Here is a 10118-nt window from a genome sequence, read left to right as displayed (position 1 = left end):
ATGTACTGTGGAGACCTCACGCCCCACGTGTTGAGCAATTCGGCTGTACGTCCACCCGGCCTCCCGCATGCCCACTGTACGCCCTCGCTCAAAGTCCGTCAACTGCACATACGGTTCACGTCCACGCTGTCGCGGCATGCTCCCAGTGTTAAAGACTGCGATGGAGCTCCGTATGCCACGGCAAACTGGCTGACACTGACGGCGGCGGTGCACAAATGCTGCGCAGCTAGCGCCATTCGACGGCCAACACCGCGGTTCCTGGTGTGTCCGCTGTGCCGTGCGTGTAATCATTGCTTGTACAGCCCTCTCGCAGTGTCCGGAGCAAGTATGGTGGGTCTGACACACCGGTGTCAATGTGTTCTTTTTTCCATTTCCAGGAGTGTACATGGTGAAAGGATTCGAATGATAATATTTCTTTGAGGACATTTCTATCTTGAGTGAAAGTGAAGAAGAATTACATGATCTGCTGAATGGGACGAACAGTCTAATGAATACAGTGTATGGATTGAGAACAAATCGAAGAAAGACGAAGGTAATGAGAAATAGTAGAAATGAAAACAGCAAGAAACTTAATATCAAGATGTATGGTCACGAAGCGGATGAAGTTAAGGAATTCTGCTACGTAGGCAGTAAGATAACGCGTGACGGACGGAACAAGGAGGACATCAAAAGCATTCAAGCAGTCGTAAAATGGGCGTTCGGGAAAAAAGAAGTCTACTAATATCAAATATCGGCCTTAATTTGTGGCAGGAATTTCTGAGAATTCACGTCTAGAGAACAGCATTGTATGGTAGTGAAACATGGACTGCGGGAAAACCAGGACAGAAGAGAATCGAAGCGTTTTAGGTGTGGTGCTACAGACGAATGTTGAAAATTAGGTGGACTGATAAGGTAAGGAATGAGGAGGTTCTACGCAGAATCGGAGAGGAAAGGAATATGTGGAAATCACTAATAAGGAGAAGGGACAGGATGATAGGACATCTGTTACGACATGAGGGAATGACTTCCATGGAGCTAGAGGGAGCTGTAGAGGGCAAAAACTGTAGATGGAGACAGAGATTGGAATACGTCAAGCAAATAATTGAGGACGTAGGTTGCAAGTGCTACTCTGAGATGAAGAGGTTAGCACAGGAAAGGAATTCGAGGCGGGCCGCATCAAACCAGTCAGAAGACAGATGACCGTCCCAAAATAGTATGTAGTCGAATACTGCTCATCATTCGACTCCCAGTATCAAAGGAAAGCGCCTGATTGTGTCCCATTGCAAACAAAAAGATTTTGAAGGTGGAATTTTACATTACCATTCGATAGTCTAGTGCAGTGGTTCCCAACTCTCCTTAGACCATTACCGCTGAGTGCAATCACATATTACCTAATAGCCCCGCACCCTGTCCCCCCCCCCCTTTCGCCACCGCTCCCAACCCTTCATCACCAACTTCTGCACTTAACTAAACTTTCTACATACACCATTATTCTTAAACTGATGACATTTTTTATGTGGGCTGTTCTCAGTCAATGCACGTTACAATGCACGCTCCAGATCCATTCGGTTTATTGTTTTCATTTTAAATGTTGACATTGTCAAAAATCTATTTTCACAACTATTTATCTTAAATGCCCCTTTTCTCCATGGGTTGTGTTGGATCGTGAGTGTGTGTGTGTGTCCAAGAATTAATGATGAAGCAATCCCTAGTTCCTCGCGGGTGCAATCTACAACTCTTTCTCAGATAAAATAGGTAGATATCCACAGTAAGGGTATGGCTACACCCTGCTTACGATGCATGCTTTCTGTGCACTGCTCCTCTCTGTACTGGCATGTGATTCTGCCGTAACCAGAACACACATTTAAACGTACTTAATTGCTGGAGTCATTACATCTGTCGTAGCAAAAATTTAAAAACTTTGGGCAATTAATTCTTTGTGTCGGATCTCTCTAGTAGTAATAACGTGCACAGTCCTATACTAACCCTTAGGTAGTACTTTTCCTTTCTTGTCAGTTGGCTAATGTATCTATTTCAAAGTGAGTAGTGAAGCAATCTGTGGTCTATTTACGGAACTATCTTCAACTTGGTATACGACATTTTAATGATACAGTTTTAAACAGGGCTGACACCAGCAACCATAAAGAAACGTTCAATAAACGACGTATGCAGTCAATCGCACGGATAAAATTTATTACAACAAGCTTGGACCTCTTTTCAGTAGCATCAAGGGTGCATACGTCAGAAGGAGTAAAGCCACGTAACTTACATTGTTTTGAAGTTATAAGCATACATTATGAGCTAATGATGTCCATGTTTCATGATTTATGCTATTAGACTGGAACGTCTTAGCTTGTGACATTTGCTTCAAATTTAAACTTAATGTAAGGGTAGTAGGAGTAATCCATCGAACTACAGACCTATATCATTGACGTCAGTTTGCAGTAGGGTTTTAGAGCATAAACCGTATTCAAACATTATGAAACACCTCGAAGGGAACGATCTATTGATAAGTAATCACCATAGTTTCAGAAAACATCGTTCTTGTGCAACGCAACTAGGTCTTTATTCGCACGAAGCAATGGCCGCTATCGATAGGGCATCTCAAGTTGATTCCGTATTTCTAGATTTCCGGAAAGCTTTTGACACCGTTCCTCACACGCGACTTCTAATAAAGCTGCGGGCCTATAGGGTATCGTCTCAGTTGTACGACTGGATTCGTGATTTCCTGTCAGGAAGGTCGCAGTTCGTAGTAATAGACGGCAAATCATCGAGTAGTACTGAAGTGATATCAGGTGTTACCCAGGGAAGCGTCCTGCGACCTCTGCTGTTCCTGATCTTTATAAATAACCTGGTTGACAATCTGAGCAGTTCTCTTAGGTTGTTCGCAGATGATACTCTAATTTACCGTCTAGTAAAGTCATCCGAAGACCAGTATCAGTTGCAAAGCGATTTAGAAAAGATTGTTGTATGGTGTGGCAGGTGGCAGTTGACGCTAAATAACGAAACGTTTGAGGTGATCCACATGAGTTCCAAAAGAAATCCCTTGCAATTCGATTACTCCATAAATAGTACAATTCTCAAGGCTGTCAAGTCAACTAAGTACTTGGGTGTCAAAATTACGAACAACTTCAGTTGTAAAGACCACATAGATAATATTGTGGGGAAAGCGAGCCAAAGGTGGCGTTTCATTGGCAGGACACTTAGATGATGCAACAAGTCCACTAAAGAGAGAGCTTACACTACGCTCGTTCATCCTCTGTTAGAATACTGCTGCGCGGTGTGGGATCCTTACCAGGTGGGATTGACGGAGGACATCGACAGGGTGCAAAAAAGGGCAGCTCGTTTTGTATTATCACGTAATAGGGGAGAGAGCATGGCGGATATGATACGCGAGTTGGGATGGAAGTCATTAAAGCAAAGACGTTTTTCGTAGCGGTGAGATCTATTTACGAAATTTCAGTCACCAACTTTCACTTCCGACTGCGAAAATATTTTGTTGAGCTCACCCTACATAGGTAGGAATGATCATCAAAATAAAATAAGAGGAATCACAGCTCGAACAGAAAGGTTTAAGTGTTAGCTTTTCCCGGGCGCTGTTCGGGAGTGGAATGGTAGAGAGATAGAATGATTGTGGTTAGGTGAACCCTCTGCCAAGCACTTAAATGTGAATTGCAGAGTAATCATGTAGATGTATTGTATGTGGCTTTATTCCTTCTGAAGAAGATACCACTAGTGGTACGGAAACCTTGTGAAGCCCCATTACAATAAACTTCATGCAACCAGTTGCCTATGTGCGTAGTTTATTGGACATTTTGATGAGATATTTAGCATCTGTTACGTATTTGTCCCACTTTGACAGTCATTGATGTATGGTACAAAGCCCAAAGTTTGTACAGATTCGGTGGACCAAGAAGCGACCACATGAGGAACCTGTAACCTCCAATGCATGGTGTCACTCATTAACACTAGTAATTTAGAAAAACTAATTATTCATAACGTATACAAGCAATATTGGAGCCTTTCAAAGTTGTGATAATATTGGAGATCTTTCAAAAGTTACTAAGATTCATGACTGAAACACAATCGAACCCCTTTAGTTTCTACACCTCAGGGATTAGTTAACTCCAGGCTGGGAAGCAATGGTCTAGCGCAGTACCGTTTTTATGGCTATGTCTTAACAGGGACAGTAAAACACGAAAAGTCAGCAGTACTCTACCAGCGACTTGAATGCCCCCCTGCACCGCCCTTTCTGCTATTGCCACATAGCAGCGCTACTCAGTCTGTGATGGACTGCTGGTTATTCTTCGATCCCTGTTAATACATAGCAGCAAAACCATTACTGAATTTGACAAATTTAAGAGCGCTCTAACGACTGAATACGTAAGTTTCCGCCTTAATTATACACTGCTGGTCATTAAAGTTGCTACACCACGAAGATGACGTGCTACAGACGTGAAATTTCACCGACAGGAAGAAGATACTATGAGATGCAAATGAATAGCTTTTCAGAGCATTGACACAAGGTTGGCGCCGGTGGCGACACTTACAACGTGCTGACATGAGGTAAGTTTCCAACCGATTTCTCATACACAAACAGCATTTGACGGGCGTTGCCTGGTGAAACGTTGTTGCGATGCCTCGTGTAAGGAGGAGAAATGCGTACCATCACGTTTCCGACTTTGATAAAGGTCGGATTGTAGCCTATCGCGATTGCGGTTTATCGTATCGTGACATTGCTGCTCGCGTTGGTCGAGATACAATGACTGTTAACAGAATATGGAATCGGTGGGTTCAGGAGGGAAATACGGAACGCCGTTCTGGATTCCAAAGGCCTCGTATCACTAGTAGTCGCATGGCTGTAACGGATCGTGCAGCCACGTCTCGATCCCTGTGTCAACAGATGGGGACGTTTGCAAGACAACAACCATCTGCACGAACAGTTCGACGACGTTTGCAGCAACATGGACTATCAGATCGGAGACCATGGCTGTGGTTACCCTTGACGCTGCATCACAGACAGGAGCCCCTGCGATGGTCTCTCAACCACGAACCTGGGTGCACGAATGTCAAAACGTCATTTTTACGGATGAATCCAGGTTTTTCTGTTTACAGTATCATAATGGTCGCACCCGTGTTTGGCGACATCGCGGTGATCGCACGTTGTAAGAGTGTATTTGTCATCGCCATACTGGCGTATCACCCGACGTGATGGGATGGGGTGCCGTTGGTTCCACGGCGCGGTCATGTCTTGTTCGCACTGCCGGCACTTTCAACAGTGGACGTTACATTTCAGATGTGTTGCGAACCGTGTTTCTATCCTTCTTTCGATTCCTGCGAAACCCTAAATTTCAGCAGGATAGTGCACGACCGCATGCTGTACGGGCCTTTCTGGATACAGAAAATGTTCGGCTCTGCCCTGGCCAACACATTCTCCAGATCTGTCACCAATTAGAAACGTCTCTTCAATGGTGGCTGAACAACTAGCTCGTCACAATACGCCGGTCACTACTCTTGATGAACTGTGGTATCGTGTTGAAGACGCATCGACAGCTGTACCTGTACACGCCATCCAAGCTCTGTCTGACTCAATGTCAATTTTACTGTGATGAATGATCAGGACTGTGTTTGTGGACTGTGAGAAAATTTTAGCTTTTGACCAACATTGTATCGATAAGTGTGTGCATTTCATTTCTTTGTTATTGTAATTATAATTTTTTTTTAAATCTGTATTGGCCACTGCCCAAAAAATTTGTAAAATTTTTTGTGGGGAGCATGGGGGCTATGTAAGTAGGATGTTTAGGTTTTCATATTGGCAACGCTACGTAGCGCTCTGTATAAAAATCACTGGCTGTGCTGTGTGCAGTCTGTGGCTAGTTTGCATTGTTGTCTGCCATTGTAGTGTTGGGCAGCTGGATGTTAAGATCGCGTAGCGTTGCGCAGTTGGAGGTGAGCTGCCAGCAGTGGTGGATATGGGGAAGTGAGATGGCGGATTTTTGAGAATGGGTAATCTGGAGGTGTGTCCATCAGAAACAGTACGTTTGTAAGAATGGATGTCATGAACTGCTATATATATTGTGACTATTAAGCTGGCAGTAGTGGCCCTCGCTGTATTGCAGTAGTTCGAGTAATGAAGATTTTTGGTGAGGTAAGTGATTTGTGGAAGGTACAGGTTAACGTTAGTCAGAGCCATTCTATTGTAGCGATTTTTGAAAGACAGATTGCGTTGCGCTAAAAATACAGGTGTCAGTTTAAGCACAGTCTTGTATAATTTTTCTAAGGGGATGTTTCATGGCCAATAGCGGCCGAGAAACTGGTTCGTCACTATACGCCAGTCTCTACCCTTGATGAACCGTGGTATCGTGTTGAAGCTACGTGGGGAGCTGTACCTGTACACGCCATCCAAGCTCTGTTTGACTCAATGCTCAGGGGTATCAAGACCGTTATTACGGCCAGAGGTACTGATTTCTCAGGATCTAGGCACCAAATTTGCGTGAAAATTTAATCACATGTCAGTTCTAGGATAACATATTTGTCATCTGCATTTTTCTTGGTGTAGCTATTTTAATGGCCAGTAGCGTAAGTTTGTTCGTAGCAGGAAACAAACTGACACTTTCCGTTGTTACCCGGTGCGTACCTGGGGGAGCTGAAGCGAGGTGTGGAGAGGCTAGGCGAGGCGGCAGCGTTACCTGTTAGAGCGCGCGGCCGACGCGCCGGAGGGGATTCACGGGGGAATCCCAGGGACCTAATAGCCCAGCGGCGGCGGCGGCGGTGTCGAGAGGCTCGCAGACTGGCGCCGCGGGCGGCGCGCCTCCCACGGACCGTGTTAACACGGCAGCACGCTGTTGTCCGCCCCTAGGTGCTACACGGCCCCCGATGCAGTGGGACTACGCATATATTACACATTATGACGCCATTACCTCACCAATCACCAAGATAAAATACTATTTTCTTTCGTGATGTAAGTGTAAAGAAGCATGAAATATAGGATGGGAGAAATGTGAGAATGAGTGGTCACGTGCTGTGAGGGGGCTCATGGTTTAAGACTCGGAGACGTTGCTCCCTCGACATATATATTAAAACGTAACTACTTTATAACCTGTGTGCCGGACCGAGACTCGAACTCGGGACCTTTGCCTTTCGCGGGAAGGTGCTCTACTAGGAGAGCTTCTGTAAAGTTTGGAAGGTAGGAGACGAGGTACTGGCGGAAGTAAAGCTGTGAGGACGGGGCGTGAGTAGTACTTGGGTAGCTCCGGTGGTAGAGCCCGCAAAAGGCAAAGGTCCCCTGTTCGAGTCTCGACCCGGCACACGGTTTCAATCTGCCAGGAAGTTTCTTAAGTACAGTGTGTCCGCGTTAGACATATAATAATATTACATGTAATAGCTTAAGAAGTAAATGAGATGTTTATTGACGGTATGCTTCTACAATATGCTGGCTCAAAATGTTTTTTAAACATCTAATACACCTCGATACGTGCACCATTAGTGGCGCAACAGAGATCTAATCAGTATCTCAAAGTGTTTTGCGCCACTGCATCGTAAAGTCTGTGACAGCTGGATGAATACGACGGCCAAGGTCTGGTAGATCAGGGTTACCATACTCCTCTTTTTCCCAGACACGCCGTCTTTTATAGACAAATTAATGTGTCCCTACAAATTACATAAACATCTACAAACGTCCTCTTTCTCGGGCTCCTTCAAGAGAAAGCGAGGTTCGAACAAAGGAAATCAGTCGTCGCTATAATTAACCGTAAATCAATGCAATTCTATCTTGTCGGTACCGGGTTTATGGCTGATAATGATAAAGTTGTTTTGGAAATACGCAGCTCCTTTTCCATTTACAATATACGTACAGAGGAGTTGAAAGAATTTTGTGATTTTGTGGAGGTTAGATACTAGCGGTTGTTATACCAAACAAAAACTAAGTAGTTATCTCTGCTTCCTAGTACTGAAAGTTTCATTCGTATGCCTCTAACGTCGAGACCTTACCTTTTAACTGGAACTTTTATTCCTGTGACACTTAAAAGATTTTTAGGAGGATGAATTAAGTGAAGCTAGTTTGTTCATTCGTTGACGTCAGTTTTCAGTAATAATATACTAAATTTGGGGGAAGAATCAAAATGTGTAGAAGAATCTTTCTATCTTAAAAGGTACTTTAGAAACTCGTGAGCGAACGTAGAATCATAATTATATGACCTTAAAAATAAAGACAATACTTATTGACAGCTTTGACAAAGAGATCACTGTTTTGTACAGTTCTGCAATTGAATAACTACGGAAGTGGTTGGTTCAGTGTCAACAGTTCGTACCACACAAGGGCTGCAGCTTTCAAGAATTCCTGCTTGGGAGGATGTTGAAAACGTATCTCAACGAACAAAAGTAAGCGTTAATGATACATTGTGCTTTGATCAGTTTCCTAAATTTGTAAAACGTTTGAAAGAATGTCAAAGGAAACAAAATCAGCCAGTAGCTGAAATATGGCACGTATATTTCAATCAGTCACCTAGCGTTTCTTCTCACTGCGAAGTGCTAAAAACTGCGTAATTCTTTTTTTATATATACCTAGTAATAATTCTGACACGGAACATGTCTGAGCTTTTATGAATACCTGTTCTGAAACAGAAACTTTTAAGAGAGATTTCTTCGTATTTGTAGCATAAAAGTGAAAAAGACAATAATGAGATAGTTGAGTGTAGTGACGGCGAATAAATTGCCAAAGTACTGCATATTTAGTCTTGAAAAAACCACAGAAATTCACTATTTTAGTTAACGGTAGTTTTATATGGTTTATTCTTAAGCTGTAACTCGCATGGTTATATAGATAAAGTGTATTCCCTTTTCTGTATGCACTGCCCTCTTCCTTTGTGATGAGCGTGTGGTAAGCTTATGGTAGATCACCAAATTGTGTCTCATACACTTTGTACTTGATAAACATGCTCAGAAAACTAAAATCAAGTGGCGTAATGTCTGAGTTTCTAAGGGGCCAAGCAATCGACGGACTACCTCTCCCAATCCAGCAATTTGGGAACCCATGACTCAAGAAGTCTTCCACAATGTTTGCAAAACAGCATGGTGTGCCATGTTGTTGTAAGACAGCATCACAAGGAAGTTTTTGCACATCATAAAGTTCGAACACGTCTACGTACGTTGTTGCATTAATTTCAGCCTTCTCGAAGAAGAACGGGACTTACAGCTCTGTCCTTCAGCAATCCACATCGCACATTCACTTTATTACGGTCCCGTTTGCACTCTTACCACGTGTACGTGTACATGTGTGTGTGTGTAGGAGGGGGGGGGGGGGGGGGAGTTAGGGGGCCATGGGAGGTTACAGTTCCCCATACCCAGCAGTTGCGCCTATTTACCCTGGTGATGTGTGGAATGTAGTCTCGTCCAAGAAACAGAAAGAAAACGTTTTCATTCATTTTTGCCAGGACTGTATCCGCAAACGCCTTCTTTCCCGGTCTGTCTTCAGGCTTGATTTTGTAACGAAGCTGCAGTTTGTACGGACTAAGGCGCAACCTTTGTGGACGACACTGTTTGCTGTCACATGAGACAACTGAGACCGCGTGCTTGCTTCTCGGAATGACGTACGCGGCCTCAGCTGGAGAGACTTATGGATAAATTCAACAATAGCGTTTGAAAAAAGCATTCGCCAATGTAAAATGGTGCAAAACGTTTGAAGTTCTGAAAAAGTAGGGGTAAGCCTTATGAAAAGACTGGTAGTATACATTATGCACAAGAACCATAAGCTAAAAATCATGCCTGAAGAACGAGAACGAAGTCCTCGGACTATAAAGGGTGAAAAGCAGAAATGTATTCTTTCACCCATACTGTTAAAGCTACACATCGAAGAACAATGGGGGAAATAAGAGAAGGGTTTTAGAGTAGGCTTGAAATTCAGGGTAAAGGATATCAATGACATGATTCGTCTATGACATTACCATCCTCAGTGAATGAGAAAAAGAATTATAGAATGTGATTAATGGAACGAACCGTCGACTGACTACAGAATATAGATTGAGAGTAAATTGAAGAAGGACGAAAGTAAAGATAAGTAGGAGAAATGAGAACAGCGACAAACTTAACATTAGAATTGGGGAATACGAAGTAGAAGCAGGTAAGGGATTCTGCTACTTAGG

Source organism: Schistocerca gregaria, chromosome 1 (assembly GCF_023897955.1).
Source record: "Schistocerca gregaria isolate iqSchGreg1 chromosome 1, iqSchGreg1.2, whole genome shotgun sequence".
NCBI classification, from domain to species: Eukaryota; Metazoa; Arthropoda; class Insecta; order Orthoptera; family Acrididae; genus Schistocerca; species Schistocerca gregaria.
Note: the sequence above shows the minus strand (reverse complement) of the source record.